The sequence below is a fragment of the Cupressus sempervirens genome, chromosome 11 (assembly GCF_028749045.1).
Source record: "Cupressus sempervirens isolate cs-2001-9-10 chromosome 11, ASM2874904v1, whole genome shotgun sequence".
Taxonomy (NCBI): domain Eukaryota; kingdom Viridiplantae; phylum Streptophyta; class Pinopsida; order Cupressales; family Cupressaceae; genus Cupressus; species Cupressus sempervirens.
Genome location: NC_143128.1, coordinates 164,864,938 through 164,892,633, shown reverse-complemented (window position 1 = coordinate 164,892,633; position 27,696 = coordinate 164,864,938).

The window sequence follows — 27,696 nt, the reverse complement described above, 5'->3', positions numbered from 1 at the left end:
TTTAAGTACGCTGCAATGTTACCTTCTATAATTTCCCTTTTTAATTTTTAGATGGTTATATGTTGTTTCCATCTTTTAGTAGTGTGTTTGAGTGTTTATGCCTTGAAATGTGGATCTGGTACTCCTCAATGTGGAGGAAATTCATCCCTTAGCTTTTTACCCTTTTTGGTTTGGGCATGTTGTTTTGAGATTTCATGCAAAATTGTGCATCCTTGCGTAAGGATGCAAGATCTCACATGGTGTGTTGGGTTTCTTCGCATTGTTTGGCACTTTCTCTCACAAAACCCAACACTGGTATTGGGTGCTTTGGTTGTTTGGCCAAGCACTTTCTCATGTCACATGATGCACATCCTTGCATGGAAGGCACTTTCTCATGAGGAATGTTGCACATCTTCGCACAAAATCTTGTTAGTCTATGGTCCTTACACTGAAAATAGGGGGCATCTCCACTAGTTTCCAAGGATCAATTTTTGGTGAATATAGTACCCTTTGGGTTTACTTAAATTACCATGGTCTAACTAATATTGGATTCCTTATATTTTTTTCATTTTGGATTTTGGTTTCCTGTTGTGTGTGTGTCAGTTCAGGTAGTGATGTTTAGAGATTCATTGGTTGTCTGGATGATAGTTAGTCTTCTATTATGATCTATGTGATCCATGTATGATGTTTTCATGTGCACTAATACTTTTGTAAAAATATATATATATCTTGGCTTGTATTTGTCTTTGTTTCCAAGGATCTCCAAGTGGGGAATTACATTATGCACTTGAAATATTTAAAACATTTGAAATTTATGCACCTTTGTTATTACAATGAAATCGTAACATCTTAGCCCTAAATTTTCCCTCCTCTGATTATACAGTTACCCCATTTTAAATTGTAGTGTTAGACATGTTGCATTAAGCCTCTTTGATTACATCACAACTTCAAATCATAGCCTTGTAAATGTTTGAAATTCTTTTCCCAATCTTACGAATTTGAAAATGGACCTCCTCGATCTTATGGCAGGTGTGGCATCACCACTATCCATCCTTTGACTTATGATCTTATGATGTATCATAATATCATAGCCTTCAAACTTCTAGCTCTTGACCTCACAATTACCCTTTGAAATTGCCATGTTTCATCCTCCATTTTAATGGTCAAAAAAACACTAATGTCACTATCTTCTTGGCTAGATGGTCCCCTCCACGGATGAATTGTGAGTCTTAAGAGACTTGTGCCACTTAAGACATCTTAATATGAAAGCCTCCATTTGTAGAAATAGCATGACAAAATATCACCTTGCCAATGTGGGATAATCGTCCTTATGGGTTTCTAATAGCCTGCTACCATGCATTAGCCATTGGATCTTATTGCTTGTGATTCCAAAGATTATGACAAGCAAAAAAATGGCCACCCTGGACTACTCCCTTGTTTCATGAACAGATCCAACACTTCTACTACTACCTTTGAAATAGGGCATTGTTACATGATCTGAAGGTTATGAATATTGTGCCATAGACCTCTACGTCCATTTGAAACTTATCCCCCATGTGGTAGCTATCAACATTAGAGGTGATTCGGCAGCCCATTTACCTATCTATTATTTTCTACCCTCCATCTTTTAATACTAGTGGAGGATGTATACTCTTCCTGTGATCTTTTCCCCATGTCATGATTTTTTCTTATTTGCAATTTGTTATGATGGATTGCACTACAATTTCCTCATGTTGTGATGGTCTTCCCCTATTATTGTGCCATGACGTGGTGTGTCCTGCTTCCACCTTACAAACTCTTACTCATCATGAGATGCCTCAATTATTAAATGCCACTCTTAGCCATGGAAAGCCACTCCTCTACATGGTGTGAAATGTTGTTAGTTTTGTATTATGAAGATAAAATACCTTTAAATGGTAGGCACAAAAGAAAGATCGTCATGTTTAAACATTGGCATCTCATGATGAAAAGAATGTGTGATTTAAACTTGCCAGTAACATTTTGGATCAATTACTAAAGCCCTACTAGTGTTGGTGTTAACATTCAACAATAATAATACTACAATTTTTTCTACCCAAACTCATTGTGGAGGAAAATAGCCTTTGGTTTTTTCTTTTTGAATGATGACACCCAATGATCATATTTTTGCATCATATTCCCTTCATTCAAATTTGTCTTTATCAAAACTTTTTCAAACCATTTCTCTCCTTTTTACTTCAAATTATTGAATCTAATTTATTCAATTTCCTATCACAAACATTTAATGATCATAATCATTAAAACATCTTTTGAGCAATTTCACTCCCCAACAGCTTATCAACTTGATGGAATTAGTTGGGCCCCAAAGTGGGTTTGGCTAAAGATTTTTTTTTTTTGAACAAATAACATTACAAACTCATCCATTTATCTTCTCAAAACTATCTAAATTCAAATTCGAGCACTAAATCATCACTTAAAACTTGTTTACCCTATTTTCACAAACTGATATTCGCTGATAGGTAGGCCTATAAGTTGGCTTTAAAAACTGACCCAAATAGATAACTGGGCTCTGAAAGTTGAGATGATGGTTATTTTTTCTAAATTCTTGCATCTTTTTAGACCTCATGTCATGATGAGACCTGGGTCAAAATATGTTGACCATCACAGTTACCCAGTTAAAACTATCTGCAAATAAACATGTTAAAAAAACACAACACAATTGGTTTTAGTTTTGCAAATTGGGCAAACAAATAGTTGAAGGCTTCAAAACCAGGGATTTAGTTCATTACCATAAGGATAATATAAAAAATTTCTTTGGGCTCATGAAAAATAATAGGATGCATTCAGCAAGCATGCAAAGTGGGGTACTCAGACTTGCAGGACTGGAAACATTACTATAAAAGTGTTTTTTGCAAATGGAATGACCATGGGAAAAATGTAGATGAATTCATCAAGGTTTACAAAATGGCACACTTAAATTGTTTTCAAAGTATAATGTAGTGGCATAATCCATTTGATCTAGGCAATCATGGATTATCCTAAATAGGGGTATTGATCAATCTGCATTTTATGACACCAGTAAAAGGTTTTAAATTGCATTTATAATTGCATTTGAAAATTGATCAAATGGATTCATCATAAGCTCAAATATAGAGTGTAGCAAGTGTATGACCTCTAAAATGCAATGAAAAATGAATTTTCTTAGTATGGTCAATTGGTTCAAAGTTATAATAGGTCAAACAGGACCTCCCACATTTCTAAGAAATATGGATTACCATGACAGAGATAAGTAACCAACTTTGAGGGACTCAAAACCTAGTCAAAACATATTGAAATGACTCAAAAATTGAAACATAGGTTCTTTGATATGCATAATAAACAATATCAAAGTAGAAATTCATGAAACATTACTAGGTACAAGATATTTGAATGCAAACTAGGCCTCTTGTCATTGTTTGACAGTTAGGTAAAAATGTAGAAATGAACACTGCTCAAAATAGAACTTCAAGGAATGATTCAAAATGACAATTTATCATTATAGGATGTATAAACATTCTAAATTCAAGTTTTTAGAAACATAAAACACCTCTTAGGCCTAAACATGGTAGCCAAGTACATAAGCATGAAAATGCATTTATAGGGCTCAAAGTGACTCAAAAGTTTAGAAAGGTACTCAAAATGGGAATGCAATTTTGAGTCCCATCAAGGTGCTTTCTTCAAGCCATACAATTATTTCTTGAGTCTACATACTATGTCCTTGTCATCTGTCAAAGGACAACCTTCATGATGTTCTACATATATCTCTTCTTTAAGTTCTTCATTTAAAAATGTTGATTTTGAATTTCTTATATGCTACATATGCTAAGAATAACCTTACTACTTCTATTCTTTCCATAGGATCATAGGTCTCATCATAGTCTATTCCTTCTTTCTATGAGTAACCTCTCCATACCAATCTTGCTTTGTTCCTTACAATTTCTCCTCATTCATTCATCTTGTTTCTGAATACTCATTTTTTTCCTATCACATTCTTGTCTACTGGTCTGGGGACCAATTCCCATGTCTCATTCTTTACTATCTAATCCAATTCCTCTTTCATAGCTTGTTTCTAATAGTCATCTTTACATGCTTCATCTACATTATTTTGTTCAACTTGAGATATAAAACATAGGTCTTCATTGATTATGCTTTTGGTCATCACACCTTTATCTATTCTTCTGATGATATACTCAAGTGGATGATTCTTTATCATATTCTTACTCGAAGTAGGAGTTTTTATCTCAACTCTTGGCTCTGTTGAAGGTTCTAAGCTTTTTTTTTGTCTTAGCTCTCCATCATTCTACAAATCATTGTTAGTCTCAAAGAATAATTCATCATTCCTTGGTTTAGTAACAACATCATCATCTGATTTGTAATCAACTACTCTTTCTTGTATCCTAAATTTGTCATCAACTCTCACATTTTCACTTTCCATAATAGTCTCCAAAACTATTTCTTCTATTACTTTTTCTTCATTAACCAATCTATAATTATTATCATAGTATTTCAAGGATCCTTCCATACTTTCTCTAAATTCTTCAACTTTATCATAAATTAAACTCTTTCTAGTTTTTCTTAATCTCTTAGGACATGTAGTCAAAAAAAGACCAAATTCTTTACGTGTCCAACAAGGAAAAAATTTCATACCTTTTGGTTCTCTCTTCATGAGTAGATCAATACCTTCCTTTATCTTTATGTCTTCTTTAGATCTAGATATATCTTTTCTTGTGCTTCTATTTTGTTGTATACAACAAAAGGATTCTGGATTTGAAAATGCAATGCTTTGTTCTTTACATAAATCTGATAACTCACCAAGAATTTCAATCATCTGGGTGTTGAAATTTTCTCTATTACATGTAGGACTATCTTTCTTGAATATATTCACCATGGATCTCCCAAAGTTGTTAAAATTAATCTTCAAGGACTTGATACCAATTGTTACAAACAATAGTCCACCAATATAACTAAGGAGGGGGGGGGTGGTGAATCAATAATCCAACAATTAAATCATTTACCAACTTTAAACAATCTCATCCATTCAACCAAAGTAAACACCAACCATAAAAAGATGCACATAGACAATTACACCAAATATGTTAACTAGGAAAACCCTTTATCAAAGGGAAAACTCCAATGGGAATGATACCCACAAGATGATATACTAATATAAATATTCCTTGTTAGTGGATGGACCCTACTAGGAGTCTATTACAACATTTAGTACATATGAGTCCCTGTTAGGAGACTTTGAATTTTTTTTAGAAGATTCCAACCCTATTAGGATTTGTGTTAACCCTATTAGGAGTTTTAGAAGACAGAAGGACCCACTGTCCAAACAGCTTATGGGAAAAGATCATCGAGCTCACTATCCAATTGATCTCTCAACTATTCCTTGCAGAATAATTGTATGTGCTTAACTATAACTTCTTTCTTTTGTCCTATCAATTAGACTAATCACTGGCAAACCTTGTAGACCAAGTCACATACCTAGGATCCAAGTATCCAACTTTGGATCACACAATAAAACCTCGGTAATGAAGTTTCCTTCACCTTCATTTTGCACTGCTTAAATTCACATTTTTCTCTTTGTGTTGCTTACTATCATTTGATTCATCCATGCATCCATAAAACATGATAAAATAAAATGTTCTTCCTTTATATCAAATCCATAAAATAATTCCCTAAGTCGACTATTACACCTTCTTAATTATTTATCATAGGACCACATTAAGAACATGTTAAACTTAGTTATAACATTAATCTTATGCCTTGTAACTGGAATATCTTTACATAAACGTGACATTATGATGAGAGAGCTTAGCCATGTTATCACCAACATGTCTTGTTCATATCTTTAACTTTAGCTTCTCACAATAACAACTCAGCTAAGAGATATAACAAGTTTACCAGAACATGCCTTTGTAAACTCTATCTCAGAACAGTCTTCACCAAAACTTGCATAACTTCTTCCAAAATTGATATCTTATGCTTCTGAGGTTAGTTTCATATACTAGACACATATTAGTATCTCCCTTTAACCTTTTTTAGTGGAAATGCTCAACTATCTATCCATAACAACTTGTTTTTCCTATTCTATTCTATCAGAAACCACACAAAAATTCTATGTTGACATCAATGATAAACACAGTCATGAATGTAACATATCATCATGATAATGATGTAATCATATTTCTAAAATACTCCCCCATAGGAATATCATTAGCATTCATGTTTCTAACCATGCATATGTCATACTTAAGTCTTAGGAGAGTTTTACAACATGTCATTCATGCATATGAGTTAATTTCTCCTTAATTTTCTCTCTATGGTGGTTGTACACAAATTAATAAGGGATTGTAAATGTAATGAATTATTATGTTGCAAGATAGAAACCTACAAGATGTAATCTAGACTAGAGATGAATAAAGATTCATTTGTGTATGTAAAATTATGTGTTCTCTTTGAGTTTTGTACTACTCTATTTTTTTGTTTGTGCTATGTTTAGATCTATCCCTATTTTAGATTCTATAATTGCTATTATAGTTGTGTGGAAATATTTGAGGCAAGATAGTATGAAAGTGGATGACAATATTTGGCTATGGAGAGTGTTTGTGAGATTACCTAGACCGCAATATTTTGAAAAAAATAATTGAGCATGTGTAATTTGGGGAATGATGTTTACAAAAGATTGAGATGAAAAAATGAGTGGAGACAATTGATGCTTTATAGATTTTATTGATGAAAGAGTGTAGGTTGTGCTAAGAATCTTACAAAGGAAGATTGAAGATGGAAGTTGAAGGATTATAAATAATTAAGAAGATCTATTTTATGTAGTCCAAGAACATTGATCATGAGCAGAGGTAATTTATTTGTGTAAGATTTTCTATTTATTTCAATGGGGAAGCTAGGAAAGTGATCTGGGGATAAAAATAAGTGAAAAGTAAAATTTCCTCTGCTCTAAGAATTAACATCATTACAAAGTGTTCACAATTTTAACTCCAACACAACTTGAATGGGAAAAATTAGAGTTTAGATGACAAAGTTATGGTCTGTCAAAGATTGGTCAAACTGGGACCATAGGCTGTAAACAGGTGAAAAATAATCATCTCAAATGTGGTCAACAATGGATTTCAAATTAAAGAGTTCATCAAAATCTTTCCAAAGGTTTTCATTTCATTGAAAATGGAATCTATGTGTGGAAGTTATGACGATTTGAATTTTAGGTAATCTCAACGACATCAGCATCATAATGACATAGCACATGGGAAAATTGGTAGCAAAAACATTTTTAGGAGATTCAAACTCATGAGCTCCTTATCTAAATTTTCCAAATTTTATGCTCAACCACATATGCACTTTTCCATTTAAAGGTAAGACATTTAATTTAAACCATTCAAAATCCACCATAAAGCTACACAGGGATTGGCAGGGGTTGAACCCCTAACCATTGATTTCTATAGAATAATTGTATGTGCTTAACTTTAACTTCTTTCCTCTATCCTATCAATCAGATCAATCACTGTCAAACCTTGTAGACCAAGTCACAAACCTTAGGTCCAAGTATCCAACTTTTGATCACAAAATAAAACCTCAACAATGAAGTTTCCTTCACCTTCATTCTGCACTACTCAAATTCACATTCCGCTCTTTGTTTCTTACTATCATTTGATTCATCCATGCATCCATCAAACATGATAAACGAAAATTTTCTTCCTTTATATTAAATCCATAAAACTATTCCTTGAGTTGGCTATCATACCTTCTCAATTAATTATTGTAGGATCACATTAAGAACATGTTACACTTAGTGATAACATTAATCTTATGCCTTGTAACTAGAATAACTTTACATAAATGTAACATTATGATGAGAAAACTTAGCCACATCATCACCAACATGTCTTATTCACAATTTTATCTTTGGCTTCTCAGAATAACAACTCTACTAAGATATATAACAAGTTTACCAGAACATACCTCTATAAACTCTATCTCAAAATAGTCTTCACCAAAACTTGCATAACTTCTTCCAAACTTAATATCTTACACTTCCAAGGTTAGTTGCATATACTAGACACATAGTAGTATCTCCCTTTAACCTTTCTTAGTGAAAATGCTCAACTGTTTATCCATACCAACTTATTTTTCCCACTTTATTTTGTCAAATACAATGACAAACATAGTCATGAATGTAACATATCATCATGATAATGATCTAATAATATTTCTACAATACTCCCCCATAGGAATATTATCACCATTCATGTTTCCAACCATGAATATTTCATACTTAAGTCTCAAGAGAGTTTTGCAACATGTCATGCATGCATGCGAGTTAATTTCTTCTTAATTTTCTCTCTATGATGGTTGTACACAAATTAATAAGAGATTGTAACTGTAATGAATTACAAGATGTAATCCAAATTAGAGATGAATAAAGATTCATTTGTGTATGTAAAAATATGTGTTCTCTTTGAGTTTTGCATTGCTCTATTTTTTTTTCTATGCTATGTTTAGATTTGCCCCTATTTTAGATTCTATAATTGGTATTAAAGTTGTATGGAAAGATCTAAGGCAAGATAGTAAGAATGTAGATGACGATATTGGGCTGTGGAGAGTGTTGATGAGATTACCTAGACTGTGATATTTCAAAAAAAAATTGAGCATGTGTAATTTGGGGAATGATGTTTACAAAAGATTGAGATGAAGAAATGAGTGAAAATAATTGATGCTTTATAGATTTGATTAATGAAAGAGCGTAGGTTGTGTTCAGAAGCTTACAAAGGAAGATTGAAGATGGAAGATTGAAGGATCATAAAGAATTAAGAAGATCCATTTTATGCAGTCCAAGAACATTGATCATCAACAAAGGTAATTTATTTGAGTAAGATTTTCTATTTATTTCTATGAGGAAGCTAGGAAAGTGATCTAGGGATAAAAATAAGTGTAAATTGAAATGTCCTCAGTGCTCCAATAATTAACATCATTACAAAGTGTTTACAATTTTGACTCCAAGGCAACTTAAATGGGCAAAATTAGAGTTTAGATGACAAAGTTATGGCCAGTCAAAGTTTGGTCAAACCAAGACTAGAGGCTATAAAAAGGTGAAAAAATTATCATCTCAAATGTGCTCAACAATGGATTTCATATGAAAGAGTTCATTGAAATCTTTCCAATGGTTTTCATTTCATTGAAAATGGAGTCCATGTGTGGAAGTTATGACAATTTGAATTTCAGGAAATCTCAATGACATCAGCATTATAATGACATAGCACATCGAAAACAAGTGGCAAAATTATTTTCAAGAGATTCAAACTCATAACCTCCTTATCCAAACCATGCACCTTTGCCACTCAACCACACATGCACTTTACCATTTAAAAGTAAGACATTTAATTTAAACCATTCAAAATCTACCATAAAGATGCATGGGGATTGACAGGCGTTGAACCCCTAACCACCACTTTCCAAAATTAAAGTCCCTCCAATGCACCATTTAGCACTTTAGAATACATTGTTATAATCTTATTAATTAAACAATAGCTAGTCACCTATCCTTAGTAAATAAGGATATGGGTTAAAACTAACCCATATTTCTGGATTGAAATCATAACCAAAATATGATAGAGGGGTGAATACAAAGATAAAGTTTGTTAAAAAGGGTTATTTGTGTATTCAATGGTTTTAGCCCATTTTTGGTTAAATTTGAGGTATAAAATGAGGGTAGTGGTCTTTGAAAAATCATCCAGGTGATGAGAGGGAGATTATGATTTTGGAGACTTGGTGATTATTCCTGCACATTGGATAATAATCCTGCAATTGTGCTTGAAGGGAATTATTTCAAAACACTTGTAATTGATTTTTGGAGCTAATCAAATTATTCCTTCTATTGGAGTAGGACCCGAAGACGTAGTCTGACACATGGACAAACTCTGTTATCAATTGTATTTTGTCTCCTATCTCTCTACTCTCTTTCTATTGGCATAAATAGGTATTTACTATTTACATTTACTTAAGTTTACTTAGGTTAATGCATTATTTTATTATTTTACATTATTTTATTATTTATTTTGTGAGACAGTTAAGATTTTTTGTACCTTAATGAGTTGTCATGTTGACAACATAGGAGTACACAACTCTAATTTAGTACATGTTGTCTACAACATTGATTTGTGTGTTACACCCTTGTAGGCTTATCCTCTCATCATCGTACTTACTTTCATGCTTAATGGAGGATAACCCATATCTAGTGGACATGTGCTTGGTTGAGTGACTTATTATGTAGCTAAATCTGAGGCATTCTAGATGTATCTTAGAAGCCTTTATATACAGGCACTCCTAGTGTACTCTAATGTGCATATTGAATCAAATACATTGTTATTCTGATCATACTCCTTTTTGGTCTAAAGTTATGCTTGTGTTTGAGTTCTTAGTTCTTAGGTGAATTTTTTCCTAAGGAAAATTCTTACATGGTATTAGAGTTGAGAGAAATACTCATCACATAGCCATTGGATACCTCGTTGCTTCATCTCTCAAAGAGACCCAATTCAGATCTGGAGCATCTGCAATAATTGGGAGTGTCTAGAGCTGGAGGAAACCTTGCCATTGCATCTGAAATGACAATTCGATGAAGATTAGCTATAAATATGCCTACCCAAGGCCAAAGTCAATCATGAGGTAAAAAAATTTGCAAATTGGAAGCTGAAGGACCCAATTTGCAACTACGGTATGGTCATTTTGCAGATTTAATTAATTTATTTTCAAGATCTACAAATTTTTACAATTTTCATCTATATTATTTTGAAAAAAAAATTCTCAGTCAAGCTAGTCAAGATTTTTTTTTTGTAGAACCAAATTGTCAAATCCTGGCCTTGTGCAAAGGAATATTTTAATTGGCAGGTTCATTATTCAATTTCTGGTTTCATAATATTCCCAATAGTCTACATAATCTAGTGGCACAAGAAAATCCTGGCTTAAATCTAATGCACACATCACCATCAAACACCATATATAATCCCACCAGCAACAACAATACTCACCAGTCAGCAACCCTATACTACTTTCACTATCGTAAGTAGAGTTGTTTGTTTGATGTTCTAGCAACATTTCTTTTAAACCATAGGCTAGCAAATTTTCTATCACATGTGGGATTATTCACAAGCTTTTCTAGTAGACTATCCCTTTTTTTTGGTGACCATAGCCTTGACTTAGGTGTTGTGACTTAGAATCTAGTGCAAATCTTCCATCACCACGTAGTAAACATAGCAGGCAATGAACTAGCCATGTGGACTACTCTACTATTGTGGAACCTACCTTCGCCCAAATCATCACCAATAAATAGCCTCCACATGGCACAATTTTATTGGTTTCTCAGTACACGTGGAACTAAACAATCACTAGCCTAGTCAACACATAGTTATTAGACATGTTAGCAGTGTCATACCTTGACCCATCATCTATCAATATCGTTCTTATGATACCGTATAATGCTGATGTCATGCTAACATCATCACAAGGTCTACATTTTTGCTAGCGTCAACAAACTACTAGGCTAAAATTGACATTCATTTGACTGTCATTCTAAGGCAATTTTGAACTATTATGATGATCATTTGACACTCAAATTTAAGCTAGCAGTTTTCCTGCTAGACCCCTCTCGAGATTTTTTTTTGATCTGGCAGCCTAACTTTGTGAGCTCATAACTTGGTCATCTAGACTCCAAATTAGTTGCAATATTTTTTAAAATTGGGTAGAATTTCTTGAAATTTCCAGTGGTGGTGTTCTTTTCTAGTTCTAGTGTAAGAATTTTGTAGAAATTATATTTTTTAGCAACTGTACCTATTCAATCCTATATTTTGCAACTTCAAACACTCTATATAGGCTCATCTGGAAGAGAAAATAGGTTCTATTATTTTGAAAGTGCATTATTTTTTGTCTACTTTTCATATCTATAGTTAGATTCTATAGTTGTGTGGACAAAAATATCACTTTTAGAACTAGGGCTTTTTATGCATTGTAATACTTTGAGTACTTTTTAGAATTTTTGTACATCCGAGCTATAGTGCTTAATGACAAATTTGGGCATCAAAAGGTAGTTGTAAAAATAAAAATTAGAAAGTCCACTTTGTTCATTTTGACAAGTGGCCCATTGTACATACACTACTTATAAAGTGCCAAAAGCATCTTTTTTGGGGGGGCCTTTTGATTGAGTAAAAGGGGGGGGGTTGTATTGTGTTTTGTGTCTCTCTTTTGTGCTCTTTTCATTTTCTGCATCATGGGTTCACCTAAATGTCTACTTCTAACTTCACATAATTATTCTACTTGGAAAGATATTGCATGGAGTAGATTAAGGGAAATAAGTTATAGTTTGTATGTTGATGGTACAATACCTAAACCCACTAATGCTAAAGAACTCATTGATTGTAAAAAATAAGACCAACAAGTTTTAAGAGCTATCAGAAATTGTGTACATAGAGATCTCTTCTTTCACATTGTCAGTTGTATAGAATCCAAACCAACTTGGGATAAACTTGTAGCATTGTATGGTAAGGTGGATGAGGAAAAGGGATTTCAGATTGAGGATGATCTGCTTCTCTTAGATCCAAAGAACTTTGACACAATTCAAGATTACATCAACAAAGCCAATGAGTATAGAGCATTACTTAAAGATTGTGGAAATCCAATAAAGGAGGACAAGTTGATTCATCACATCCTAAAGAGGCTACCTTCAGAGTATGCTTCATTTGTTTCAAGTTTTAATACTCACAGGTTGACCATGGGAACCGCTTACTAGAAGCCTACATTTGATGCTTTTGCAGAGCTGTTGATTATTGAACAATCTCACTTGATGGATTTAGGACTTCTCATGATATCAAAGACCAAAGCATTGGTGGCTAGTGATAAGAACCAATCAAGTCAAGGAGGGAAAATTTTTAGTAACAACAAGAAGTAGTGGAAGCAAAAATCACAATCTAAGACACAACAATTCTAGACACAACAATCCTCGTCACAGCAAGGCAATTCTTCTTCCAACAAGAAGGGAAGTAATGAAAAGAAGGATAAACTTTTTTGTGCATATTTCAAAAAGCCAAATCATGATGAGCATCATTGCAAGACTAAAATAATCGATGAGTTGGAAAACCTACTCAAGAAGAACAAAATTCAAGTGCCAAGTACTTTCAAGGATTCAACTCCAACCTATTCAAAGGGGAAAGGGCAAGAACTTATGGAAAATTCAAGTTCTTTAGAATGGATACTTGACTCAAGTGTCTCCTACCATATGGGTTCTTCAAAGGGAGACTTTTCTTCATTGAAACAATCACAAGTACCACACATCTTCATGGGAAATTATGCTAAAATGGAAGTTGAAGGAAAAGGACATGTGGAAATGGAAAATGAGGAATTAAAAGATGTTCTCTATATTCCAAACCTTAGCTCCAATCTCCTCTCAGTTTACCGAATCACTCAGCTTGGAGATGGTCACAAAGTTGAGTTCCTTCCAGATTTAGTGATGGTGTGCAGTCTAAGAGATGATTCATTGATTGTAGTGGGGAACGTCAATCATGACAAGAGGCTTTATTCCTTCTCCCACTTTGTGCCTAAGTCTCCTTCTCAAGCCTTGTTAACTCACTCTACTTCACAAATCAACTTATGGCATGAGTGTTTTGGTCATCTTGCCTTCCGCCATCTTCAGCAAATTTTCTCAAAACACATGGTCAAAGGTCTACCTAACATCAACTTTTCTAAGGGTGAGTGTTCATCATGTTTAGTGGATATACATCTTGAGGAGAAGTATGATAAAGGGAAGTCTTCTAGAGCACTAGTTATTCTGTAGTTGGTTCACATGGTTTTAGCAAGTCCTTTTGCAGTGACTTCAGTCAGCCAAGGCTGCTATATCCTTACTTTTGTTGATGACTTTTCACAATTCACATGGGTCTACTTCCTTCATTACAAGCATGAAGTGGTTAATAAGCTTCAAGCCTTCAAGACTCATGTTGAACACAAATCCAAGAAAGCCATCAAGGTTCTATAGATGGACAATGAGAGCGGATATGTGAACATAAGACTCACAAACTTTTGCAAACTTGAGGGGGTTGATCTTCAAAACCCACTAGTATTCAGTTTGCACAAGACAGATGTTACAGCTATGAGGATTAGGACTCTCATGACCATGGTAAGATGCATGATAAAAGCCAAGTCTCACAATCCTACACTTGAAGTTGAAGCTATTAGTAGTGCTACTCACATAATTAACAATTCTCCTAATAATGCCCTAGACAAGAAGACTCCTTCTAAGGCATAGTGAGGCAAAAAACTAGTTCTAAGTCACTTTAGAGTCTTTGGTTGTCTAGCATGGGCAAACCTATCTTTTAGGGAATGCTAAGCACCTAGGTCTTGTACTTTCATTGGTTATGAAGATAATGTGAAGGCATATAGACTTATGGATCTAGAGACTCATGAGATTTTTTTTGAGAAGGATGTACACTTGGAGGAAAGATCACCCAGCCTATCCTCTAATCCTCTCTGCACTTCATACACTATGGAAATTGATAGTGACACCAGCTATAGTGCTTCAACAAATGTTCTATTAATAGTTACAGAAAGAGGTCACATCATCAGTATAGTCCACATGCATATATTGCCACAATGATAGGTCCAACACAATAGGGTCCATGTTGTCTTCCAGCTCCAGCTCTAGTAGATGACTACATAGTAGACATTGCAAGTTTTTTTGTGAAGTCACACACTGTAGACTTGGGAGATAGCCTTGATGATTTACATCTTCTTTTTCATGAAGATGGTCCTTCTATATTTTTTGTGAGGGCTCACTCTGACCCTCATGTCCATTCTCTACATGATCAATCTTTAAAGGTTGGCATGATTGTGGATCCTTATGAACAGCAATTGTCGGAAGTCTCTTTATCAATTGTGGAGATAGATGGCTCTCTAGAATAGGTTCAATAGACATCCTTGCTATATCTACATTCATTATTTTTGGCACAATTGGAAGGGGTGACCATCAGTATCAACATAGGGACACTTAAGTAGGTTTCAAGGCCACCATACATCTTTAGGATTGTACCTTTTCCATTGTTTCTTCCAAAGGGGAGGAACATTATCCAGCATTCATGGAATAGCTTCTTCCTTGGAGCAGCTTTCACTGATAGGCATTCTTCATTTTTATTTTTATTTCTTTTGTGCAAGAGGGGGGACTAGCTTGTCTCTCTTCCTCTTCTTTCTTATGGGATGGGGACTTTTTCCTCTTATGAGGTCTTGTTCTTCTCATTCTTCACTATTGTATATACTAGATGTATGTCGTAATGGGCGGGTCTTGATTACTCCATCCATCCATGCATCTTGCTTTTCATCTCTCTTTTTGGGGGAGGGTATTTCCCATGAGGTTTTCCCTCTTTCTCTAGTTTATGAGAGATTTCATTTTCATTATGTACATGGGTACCTAACATGGCCTAGTAGTCGAGACCCATCATGCATTTTAACTTAGTTTTCATAAGCTTAAGGGAATTCTCGTAAGTTGCACTTAAGGGAGGGTGTTGGTGTAAATATGTATTTACTATTTACACTTACTTAAGTTTACTTAGGTTAATACATTATTTTATTATTTATTTTGTGAGATAGTTAGGAGTTTGTGTACCTTTTTGAGTTTTTCTGTTGACAACACAGAAGTACACAACTTTAATTTATCACATGTTGTCTACAACAAAATTTGTGTGTTACACCCTTGTAGGCTTATCCTCTCATCATCACACTTACTTTCATGCTTAATAAAGGATAACCCATATCTAGTGGACATGTGCCTATTTGAATGACTTATCATGTAGCTAATTCTGAGGCATTCTAGATGCATCTTAGAGGCCTTTATATACAGGCACTCCTAGTGTACTCTAATGCACATATTGAATCGAATACATTATTATTATGATCATACACCTTTCTGGTCTATAGTTGTGGTTGTGTTTTAGTTCTTAGCATTGGACACAATTGTTAATTGTGTATTGTTTTTGATGTTACACAAATGTCATATCAGCCATCAGACAAAGTCTACTGAGCTCAAACGGTTAGCAAAGAAACTTACAATGTCTATTGAACGTTCCTGAATAGTGCAAAGGAAAGTTAGCTCTTACCGAGCTTACTCAGGCATCAAAGGATTCTATAGCAAAAATTTAATGTTAACTAAGCTCCCAAGGTTAACAAAAGGAAAGATAATGTCTACCGAGTTGACTCAGTCATCAAAAAGAAAGTTAGCTTTTACCGAGCTAACTCGGTAAATGAAGGAAGGTCAGTGTTTACCGAGTTAACTCGATCTTCGAAGGAAGTTGCAAGGTTTGTAGTGATTACCAAGCTTCACTTGGTTAACACTGGAGAAACTATTCTAGAGCAGTGGTCACCAAGCTAGGTTGGGCAACAAAGAATTTTATTATTCTAAAGAATTAAGTTTAATTATTTTGTGCAATGTTTGTAGTCGAATGATTTATGTTTTTCAGTTGTTGTAACTTGTAATTGAGCCGACTTGACAATTTGTAAGGTATATATGAAAGGTCAAATTGTGAATTCATAATATGTAAGATTTTGGATGCATAAGAGTGTGAATGTATGGATATGGAATGAGAAAATATTGAATATATGAGCAAATGTTGAAGAAGGATTAGATATGCTTATGGAGCTGCAAAGTTATATTCGATCAGTGAAGATCTAGTAAAGCAGAATAGAGATCTGTATTCAGCAAAGATAAGTTGCATATATTTTAGATCAATTCATTGTTGCTTTCTAATCATTGTAACAGTGATTCAAAATCTCTTAACAGAGTTGGTTTAATAGCCATTTTGTAAATCCTCTAACAAGGTGATAATTCAATTGAATTGTTCTAAAGACCTCTGACAAGGCCACTTCTAATAGGGTGATTAAATCCTCTAATAGGGTCACACCTAACAATGTGTTTTGTAACCTTTAATAGGGTTGGCTCCTAACAGGGCTCACTTCAGAAGAGTGAAAATTGGTAACTAGTTACTTGGTGGTTTTTCCCAAATTGGGTTTCCACGTTAAATCTGGTGTCTCTTGTGTTCATGTTATTTCTTTATGCATGCATGTTAATCACTTTAAATGCTTAATAATTTAACAAAACATCTATCAAATTTTAGCATTTATTTGTGTGGTTACTGAGTATCAGCAGAAACTATATTTTAAGACATCTAAGGACCTGTAGATTTATTTTTGTGGTAACTGATTCACCCCTCCCCTCTTAGTTACTCCATCTCTATTTTGAACAATTGGTATCAGAGCTCTTGGTGCTTGCAGGATAATATTTCAAGGATCTAAGCTAAAGATCAGGATGTCTTATAAGAGGGAAATTCCAAGACTTAACAGGGACAACTTCTCAGCATGGCAAGGGTTGATGAGACTTCGTCTGGCTTCTATTGGAGATACAGGACTAAAATACCTTGATGAAAAATATGTAGAGCCAGCTGGTACACTATCTGTCAATGATATTGCTAAAAATGAGACCCACAACATTATGATGATAGATATAGCATCTGCTCTGAGTTATGAAGAATTTGATGATATGAAGGACTGCAAATCTGCTTTTGAAATGTGGGAAAATTGAAAGAAATCTATGGAGGAGATGATAATGTTAGAAGAGCCAAAGCAGAAAGTCTAAGAGGACAATTTGATCAAATGAGGATGAGAGAGGATGAAAACCTTGCAAAATATGTTGAAAGAGTCAAAGCATGTGTCAGTGCAATCAAAGCATCTGGAGGAGATATCAAGGAAGAGACAATTATAAGTAAAGTTCTTAGAACTCTGCTTCCCATTTATGTAATCAGAGTTTCTGCAATTCAAGAAAGAAGATGCGAAGCAAATCATAAGATAAATCTAGAGGCTATAGTTGGAAGATTGACTACATTTGAACTAGAAAACTTTGATAACTATATTCCAGCTTCCAAAAACATTGAATCAGCATTTGAAGCCAAACTTTCACTCAAGGATAAAGGCAAAAAGAAATCTCAGTCAGAAAGTGAAGATGAATTAAACCAAAGGTCAGACAGAGGTGGAGAATTCATTTCACATGAGTTTAATAACTTTAGCATTGAAAGAGGAATCAAAAGATAGGTATCAGCCCTTGGAACACCCCAGCAAAATGGAATAGCTGAAAGAAGGAACAAATCCATCATGGATTGTGCAAGAACTTTAATGATTGAAAAGAGAATTGCTATCAAATACTAGAAGGAAGCTATCAGCACTGTAGTTTATACCCTAAATCGAGTACAGCTGAAGAAAGACTCATTCAAAACCCCCTATGAGTTATGGTATGGCTATAAACCTAATGTAAGATACATTAAAGTATTTGGAAGTAAATGTTACATTTTGAAAGAATCTAGAAAAGGAAAATTTGATGTGAAAGGTGATGAAGGTATATTCTTTGGATACTCATGCAAAAGTAAGGCATATAGATGTTTGAACTTGTCTACTCACAAAGTCATAAAAAGCGCACATGTGAAAGTTGATGAGTTTGTAGAAAGGATTGAAGAAGAAAGCAAAAGGGAACTAGAAGATTATAGAAGGTTTATCTTCATTGAACCTAATATAGTACCAGTTACATCAGAGAATCAAGAATCTTCTACTCTCGAGTCATCTATAACCAAGTTACAAGAAGTTCAAACCAAGTCATAGCAAATCAAGTTAAATTTAGTATCTACCGAGCAAGTATCTATTGAGGAAGTGTCTATCAAGTCTGAAGGACCTGAGCCAGCATCTACTGAGCAAATATCTATCGAGCTAGAACAGACAAAACCTAAAGTTGAAATGCAAGAGGATAATAATGAAATACATTCAAAAGGAAAGGAACCTATATTAGCTAAATATGCCAGGAGACATCATTCAGCAGATCAAATCATTGGAGACAAATTTTAAGGAACCATGACAAGAAGCAAGTTGAAAGGTACTTGTTTACTTGCTGATTTTGAACCTAGAAATATCAAAGATGCTTTAGAAAATGATAGTTGGATTGAGGCTATGAATGAATAAATAGAGAAAATAGAGAAAAACAAGACATGGACTCTTGTACCCAGGCCTAAACATAAAAATGTCATTGGAATCAAGTGGGTATTTAGAAACAAGTTGGATGAAGATGGTAAGGTATCAAGAAACAAAGCTAGACTAGTATGCGAAGGATATGCTCAAGAAGAAGGAATAGACTATGGAGAAACTTTTTCTCTTGTTGCAAGATTGGAAGGAGTCAGAACCTTACTAGCATATGCTGCTCACAAAGGATTCAAAGTTTATCACATGGATGTCAAGTCGGCATTCCTCAATGGTATCCTAGATGAAGAGGTTTAGATTGAACAACCTGAAGGTTTTGTTGATCCAGATAAGAAGAACATGGTCTGCAAATTACACAAGGCATTGTACCGTCTAAAATAAGCTCCTAGAGCATGGTATGAAAGATTGCATAACTATCTTATTCAGATTGGTTTTCAAAGAACTAATGATAACAGTAGCTTGTATATTAAGGAAGGACCAGATAATAAGATTGTCTTGGCAGAAATATTTGTAGATGATACTATTTTCACAGGGAATGATGATCTATGCAAAGAATTCTCAGAACAAATGAACAAGGAATTTGAAATGTCTATGTTTGGTGAGATCAAATTCTTTGTTGGTCTTCAAATTCAACAGAATAAAAATAGTATCTACATCACTCAATCAAAATACATCAAGGAGATATTGAAAAAGTTTGGAATGGAAGATTGTAAACCAGTTGGGACTCCTATGTGTACCGGATTAAAACTTACCAAGGAAGATGAATCAAAAGAAGTAGATCAAACATTGTATAGATCTATGATTGGAAAGTTGCAGTATTTAGTTCATATTAGGCCAAATATTTCCCTTGCAATTGGTATTGTAGCAAGATTTTCAGAAAAACCAAGAAAAAATCACATTATGGAAATCAAAAGAATAATGACATATTTGAAAGGAACTGAAGAGTATGGTTTATGGTATAAGTTTGGAGGTAATCTGGATTTGAAAGTGTTTACTAATACTGATTGGGAAAGAAATCTTGATGATAGAAAAAGTACAAGTGGAAGTGCATTCTTTCTTGGAAAGAGGTTGGTTTCTTGGACAAGCAAAAAAAATAGAATTTTACATTTCAATCTACAGCAGAGGCAGAGTATGTTGCTGCAGCAGTAAACTGTTCTAATATTGTTTGGTTTAAACAGTTGTTGGAAGGCATGAAGATGGAAATCAAAGAACTAGTTGTTATGTTTTGTGATAATACAAGTGCAATCAACATATCTAAGAATCTAGTGATGCATTCCAAAACCAAGCACTTTGCAATAAAATATCATTTTGTCAGAGAATTGGTGCAAGATAAGGAGATCATATTGGAATATGTTCATAAAAAGGAACAAATTGCTGACATATTCACAAAACCATTACCTAAGGATGCATTCTTGTATCTAAGAGGTAAGTTAGGGTTCACTCTCCTATCTGAAGTTCACTAAAATAAAGTTGTAGTGATGCATCAACTCATACGAGGTTGAAGATCTATCAGTTGATGCTTCATAACCAGGAAATATTGCATGTGAATCAGTACTAAAGGTACACTAAAATTCATTTGAGTTGAGTTTTCTTTGGCATGTGTTGTCAAAGAAGGACAGTTTTACTGTCATATCTCTCTAAAATTTGTTTAAGATAAAAGAGTTTGCCATGTAATTCCTTCACAGAGGGAGATTACTATAAGAGGGAGAGTTTTTCTATCTTAGAGGAAGAATTGTTATGTTGACATATTGTGTTGCCATTTAAGAGAAAGACTTGTTTTTAAATTTCATTCTACTATGACATGTTGTGTTGCCATCAATGCCAAAGAGGGAGATTGTTGGATACAATTGTTAATTGTGTATTGTCTTTGATTTTACACAAATGTCATATCAGCCATCAAACAGAGTCTATCGAGCTCAAACGATCAGCAAAGCAATTTACAGTGTCTACCGAATGTTCTTGAATAGCACAAAGGAAAATTAGCTCTTATCGAGATCACTCGGGCATCAAAGGATTCTGTAGTAGAAAGTTAATGTTAACCGAGCTCCCAAGATTAACAAAGGAAAGATAATGTCTAATGAGTTGACTCGGTCATCAAAAAGAAAGTTAGCTTTTACAGAGCTAACTTGGTAAATGAAGGAAGGTCAGTGTTTACAAAGTTAATTCAGTCTTTGAAGGAAGCTGCAAGGTTTGCAATGATTACCGAGCTTTACTTGGTTACCATTGGGGAAACTATTCTGGAGTAGTGGTCACCGAGCTAGGTTGAGCAGTGAAGAATTTTATTATTCTAAAGAATTAAGTTTAATTGTTTTGTGCAATGTTTGCAGCCGACTGATTTATGTTTTTCAATTGTTGTAACTTGTAATTGAGCTGACTTGACAATCTATAAGGTATATATGAAAGGTCAAGTTGTGAATTCATAAGATGTAAGAGTTTGGATGCATAAGAGTGCAAATGTATGGATATGGAATGAGCGAATATTGAATATATGAGTGAATATTGAATATATGAGCGAATGTTGAAGAAGGATTAGATATGCTTATGGAGCTGCAAAGTTATATTCGATCAATGAGGATCTAGTAAAGTAGAACAGAGATCTGTATTCAAAAAAGATAAGTTGCATATATTTCAGATCACTTCATTGTTGCTTTCTAATCATTGTAACAGTGATTCATAATCTCTTAACAGAGTTGGTTTAACAACCATTTTGTAAATCCTCTAACAAGGTGACAATTTAGTTGAATTGTTCTAAAGACCTCTGACAAGGCCACTTCTAATAGGGTGATTAAATCCTCTAACAGGGTCGCACCTAACAGTGTGTTTTGTAACCTTTAATAGGGTTGGCTCATAATAGGGCTCACTTCAGAAGAGTGAAAATTGGTAACTAGTTACTTGGTGGTTTTTCCCAAATTGGGTTTCCACGTTAAATCTGGTGTCTCTTGTGTTCATGTTATTTCTTTATGCATGCATGTTGATCACTTTAAATGCTTAATAAGTTAACAGAACATCTATCAAGTTTCAGCATTTATTTGTGTGGTTACCAAGTATCAGTAGCAACTATATTTTAAGACATCTAAGGACCTGTGGATTTATTTTTGTGGTAACTAATTCACCCCTCCCCTCTCCATTACTCCATCTCTATTTCCAACACTTAGTTCTTGGGTGAATTTTTCCCTAAGGAAAATTCTTACACTTTCTTTCAGTCATTACCTTGTTATGCTAAGTTGTGTTAATCTTCTAATTAATGCTTTGAATTAACTTTATGAAATAATATTAAGCATTCCTCTATACTAGTTGTAGATCCTAATCAGATCGAATATGGTATCGGAGCTCTTGTGTGACTAGTATTGCAGAATTGAATGCTAACAAGATCTAGGATTGAGAAAGGTGAAGGAAAGCTCAAGGAATACAATCTTGAGATTGGAAAATGAAGGACGAAACCATTGTCACAAATGGCAGACAAAGGTGTTGGACAATTTTTTCAAGGTAAAAGTATCCAGATGACTCTTCAAAATCTGTAGACAACGGTAGAAGTTTTGATATAGGAAAAAGAAGAAAAGATGTGAAGAAGTGCAACTAGGAAGGACAAAAGGAAAAAGAAGGGAGGTAATTGCGATCCTCCAAACACACCTCCCTCTTCTCCTTCTTCTCCCTCTTCTCCTTCTTCCCCCTCTTCTCCTTTTTCTACCCATTCTGAGTCTTCTAACATTTTTAAGGGTGGACATAAGTCTCAAATCAAGTTGGATGTAAAGTTTGACTTACCAAAGTATTGTGGGGAGTTAACTGTCGATAAATTAGATGACTAGATTTAGCAAGTAGATGTCTATTGTAGAGTTCAAAACCTTGTAAATGATGTTGATAGAATTTAGTTAACCACTCTTCAGTTAGGTGGTGTAGCTCTAACCTAGTAGGAGAGTATGACTTAGGATGAAACTTCACAACATGGTAAGTTAAAATTGTCTTGGTTAGAATTTGTTAGTGCTTTAAAAAAGCAATTCTATCACCTAGGCCATATGTAATAGTTAATGATCAACTGGCAACATTTTAGGGAAGGGAGAGGTCAAACTGTCTAGGAGTACACCCATGAATTTCATAAAATGGCTATTTTATTAAATGTCCCATTGTATACCCAGGACACTTTACTCAAGTATATAGGTGGTCTTCATTCTTACCTAAGGCATTCCATTCTCATTCTAAATCCTTGTAATTTGGATGAAGTATGTGTCTAGGAAAAACATTTAGAGTCAAGAGGTAAGGGGCCATCTAAGTTTGAGGAAAAGTCCAAAGGAAAAGGATAGGGTAAAAAGATAGCTACAATAAAGAAAGAGGGTGAGAAACCCACATGCTCACATTGCAAGAAAGAAGGGCATGATGATTCTAGATGCTAGAAGTTGCATCCTGAAAAGAGGCCAAAGCGATTTGGTGGAAATAAAGGCAAACAAAAGACTACTACTATAGTTCAACGGGATCTTGGATCTGAATCTAGGGTTGAAACACAAATCATTGCCACCGAGATCCAAGGTAAAGGAAAAGGTATTTCTCTCTCATCAACTACTAGTCCATCTAGCATAAGTTCAAGTACAAGTAAAGAATCTTCTCCTAAGTATGATAAGCAAAGGAATGAATTATTTCATATTCAGGTTGTTATTAAACATACTAAGGTTGATACTTTGTTTGATATAGGTTCTCAAGTTAATTTGATATCTGAAGAAGTTGTTAAAAAGCTTAACTTGACTACAACATCTCATCCAAAACCATACCCTCTTGGATGGGTTTGCAATGATGCACAATTACAAGTAACTAAGCAATGTAATTTGAGATTTTCTATCACTGAAAACTTTGTAGATGAGCTAGAAGCTAACTTAGTCTTGCTACACATTTGTGGTCTTGTACTTTGGAGTCCCTATTTGTATGACCATCAGGCTATCTTCTATAGGGGGGAAAATAAATATCATCTCTTTAAAGATAAATTTGAATACATTATATGGGCACATAAGATAAAGACTGATTTGGCACTAGTTAATGTGGGTTAGATGAAAAGGTTAGTCAACTCTAGTAAGAATTGTGTGTTGATGATTGTAAAAGCCAAAGAAGATGAAACATCTGAGGCATTTAAGGGATGTGATCCAAAACATAAATTTGAATTGGTCAAAGTTGTTTCCACCTATGATGACTTGTTTTAGGAACTGAAGGAATTGCCTCCTAAAAGAGAGATACAGCATGAGATCCAGTTGTAGTTAGATGCACCACTTTCTAATATTGGCATGTACCATTATATCAGTCTTGCAAAAGGAATAAATCAAGAAGCAAGTTTAGGAGCTAGTCGAGAAGGGAGTTATCCATCCTAGTACCTCTCTTTGTGGTTCTCCTATTGTGTTAGTTCCAAAGAAATATGGGACTTGGAGAATGTGCGTTGACTACAAGGCACTAAACAAGACAACGGTAAAGAACAGGTACCCTCTTCCTAGAATAGATGATTTATTTAATCAGTTGAAAAATGCAATTTATTTCACTAAGCTAGACTTACATAGTGGATATCATTGTATAAGAATTGTAGAAAGTGATATTTGGAAAACTGCTTTTAAGACAAAATAGGGACTTTATGAGTGGCTAGTTATGTCATTTGGGCTTTGTAATGCTCCAGCTACATTCATGAGAATCATGAATGATGCTTTCATCCTTTTATTGATGATTTTTTCATAGTCTATTTAGATGATATTATTTTATTTAGTAAGTCTTGGGATGATCATATAATTCATGTAAAGAAAGTATTTGATATACTGAGAAAAGGAAAACTTTTTGTAAAGATGTCTAAATGTGAGTTTGTTGAGACATCCTTAGTGTACTTAGGCTATGTTGTAGGAAATGGTCAATTGAAAGTAGATCCTGCAAAGGTTGAATGTATTGTAAAATGGCCTAAGCCAAGTATAGTTACAGAATTCAAGAGCTTTTTAGGTGTAGTCTAGTACTGGAGGAAGTTCATTGCAAACTTTTCTTATATTGCATCACCATTGCAAGCACTAACTAGTACCAAGGCAACTTTTCAGTGGGAAGGTCCACAACAAAAGGCTTTTGACACTTTGAAGGAAAAGTTGACCACTGCACCAGTTCTAGCTTTACTAGATTTACATAAACCATTTGAGATAAAGATAGATGCAAGTGGGTTTGCAATGAGACCTATATTAATGTAAGGAGGTAAACCAATCTATTACCACTCTGAAACTTTTTTAGGAGCAGTAAATAACTATCCCACTTATGATAAGGGACTTTATGCTTTAGTTTAAAGTGTTAAAAAATGGAAGCACTATTTAATGGGGAAAGAAACTGTAATCCAATCTAATCACCGATCACTTCAATATTTGCACTCACAGTCTAAATTGCAACAAAGTAGGCACTTTAGGTGAATGGAATTTCTACAACAATTTTATTTGGTTATTAAGTATAATAAGGGTACACATAAAAAAGTATTAGACATGCTCTCTAGACCTCCTATTATGAATTCTTTGATAATTCTTAAATATAATTCTATGCTTCAAAAAAAAAATTAGGAATAGTATGCTAGTGATGGGAACTTTAAGGATATCTATGCAACTTTAACCTAGCGTAAACATGTAGAATAGAAAGACTATTATGTGCAGAATAACTTATTGCATCACTTGGGAAAATTATGCATTCCTAAAGATGAATAAGCATAGGTAATTCATGAAGTGCATGCCTCTTTGATTACAAGACAATTCAAGGTAAGAAAGACATTGGTTTGATTGCAAAAATATTGTTACTGGCCTTGTATGCAAGAAATTGTCACTAAGTCTATAAAAGGATGTGTAATGTGTGCAACTAGTAAACCAAGTAATAGTAAATTGGGGTTGTACACACCATTACCTATACCATCCTATCCATGAGAAAGTGTGTCTATGGACTTTGTGAGGGGTTTACCTATGTCTATGAAGGGTCATGATTATTTTTATGTAGTAGTTGATTAGTTTAACAAAATGTGTATTTTAATGCCATGTAAGAAGCAAGCCACTTTTGAACTGACAGCTCATTTGTACTTTCAATTTGTATGGGGTTCATTTTGGGTTACCTACTTTTATTGTATCAAATTGAGATTCTCGATTCTTGGGGGAATTTTGGTGATCTTTTTGGGGACTCATGGACACCAAGCCCAAAAAGAGTATAGCCTTCCATCTATAGACCAACAGATAGATAGAGGTTGTCAATAGGATAGTTGTTCATCTACTTAGAGGTTACTGTAGTAAGCATCCTAAGTTGTGGGATGAAAGTCTTCATTATGTGCAACATGCTTACAACCATGTGACACACTCTTCTACAAAGAGATCTCCTTTTGAGACTTGCTTTGATTATTTGCCTACAATGCCAATGGCTTTTGCTTTCGGGAAGAATGATATTATTGATAGATGCTATAATGTAAAAAAGGCTTTAAAGTTCATCCAGAAGGTCCAAGCAATCCATCAGGTAGTAGAAGCATAGTTGGAGTAGAGCCAAGAAAAATACAAGGCTTGCCATGATAAGCATCACATCAATCATCAGTTCCAAGTTGGTGATAGATTTTGGTTACATATTAGCAAGGAAAGAATGCAAGGTGAAGGAAGGAAGCTCAAGCCTATTAGGTATGGTCCTTTTGAGATCTTGGAAAATATTGGTACCAATGCTCTCTGCCTTAATCTTCCTCCATACATGAAAATTTACTCAATTGTCAATGTTGAGAATCTGAAGTTGTACATGAGCCTCCAATGATCTTGGATGAAGATATCAGTATTTAGATTCCATCAGTTAACAATCTTTTGCTAGAGTATTTTTCAGAATTGCTAGAAGATGTTATCCTAGACAAGAATGTCAGAACTTCATGAATAGGACTAATTGAATACATCCGAGTGGGATTGAAGGGGATGTATCCAAGCAAGGTAAGATGGGTGGAGATTGGTAAAGTGAGGGAACTATACCCTCACCTACTTTCTAAGTAATCAAACTTTTGGAGGTCCAAAAGCTCTTTAGTGGAGAGGCTTGATCTGGGGGAAAAATAAGTGAAAATTGAAATGTTCCCAATGCTCCAAGAATTAACATCATTACAAAGTGTTCACAATTTTCACTCCAATGCAACTTGAATGAGCAAATTTGGAGTTTAGATGACAAAGTTATGGCTAGTCAAACTGAGATCAAAATCTATAAAAATGTGAAAAAATAATCATCTCAAAAGTGGCCAACAATAGATTTCAAATGGAAGAGTTCATCAAAATCTTTCCAACGATTTTCATTTCATTGAAAATGGAGTCCGTGTGTGGAAGTTATGACAATTTGAATTTCATGTAATCTCGATGATATCAGCATCATAAGGACGTAGCACGTGGGAAAATAGGTAGCAAAAATATTTTCAAGAAATTCAAACTCATAACCTCCTTATCCAAACTGTCCACCTTTGCCGCTCAACCACGCATGCACTTTTCCATTTAAAGGTAAGAGATTTAGTTTAAACCATTCAAAATTTACCATAAAGATGCATGGGGATAGGCAGGAGTTGAACCCTTGACTGCCGCTTTCCAAAATTTAAGAATTTTATTATTTAAACACTAGCTAGCTACTTGTCCTTAGTAAATAAGGATATGGGTTAAAACTAACCCATAT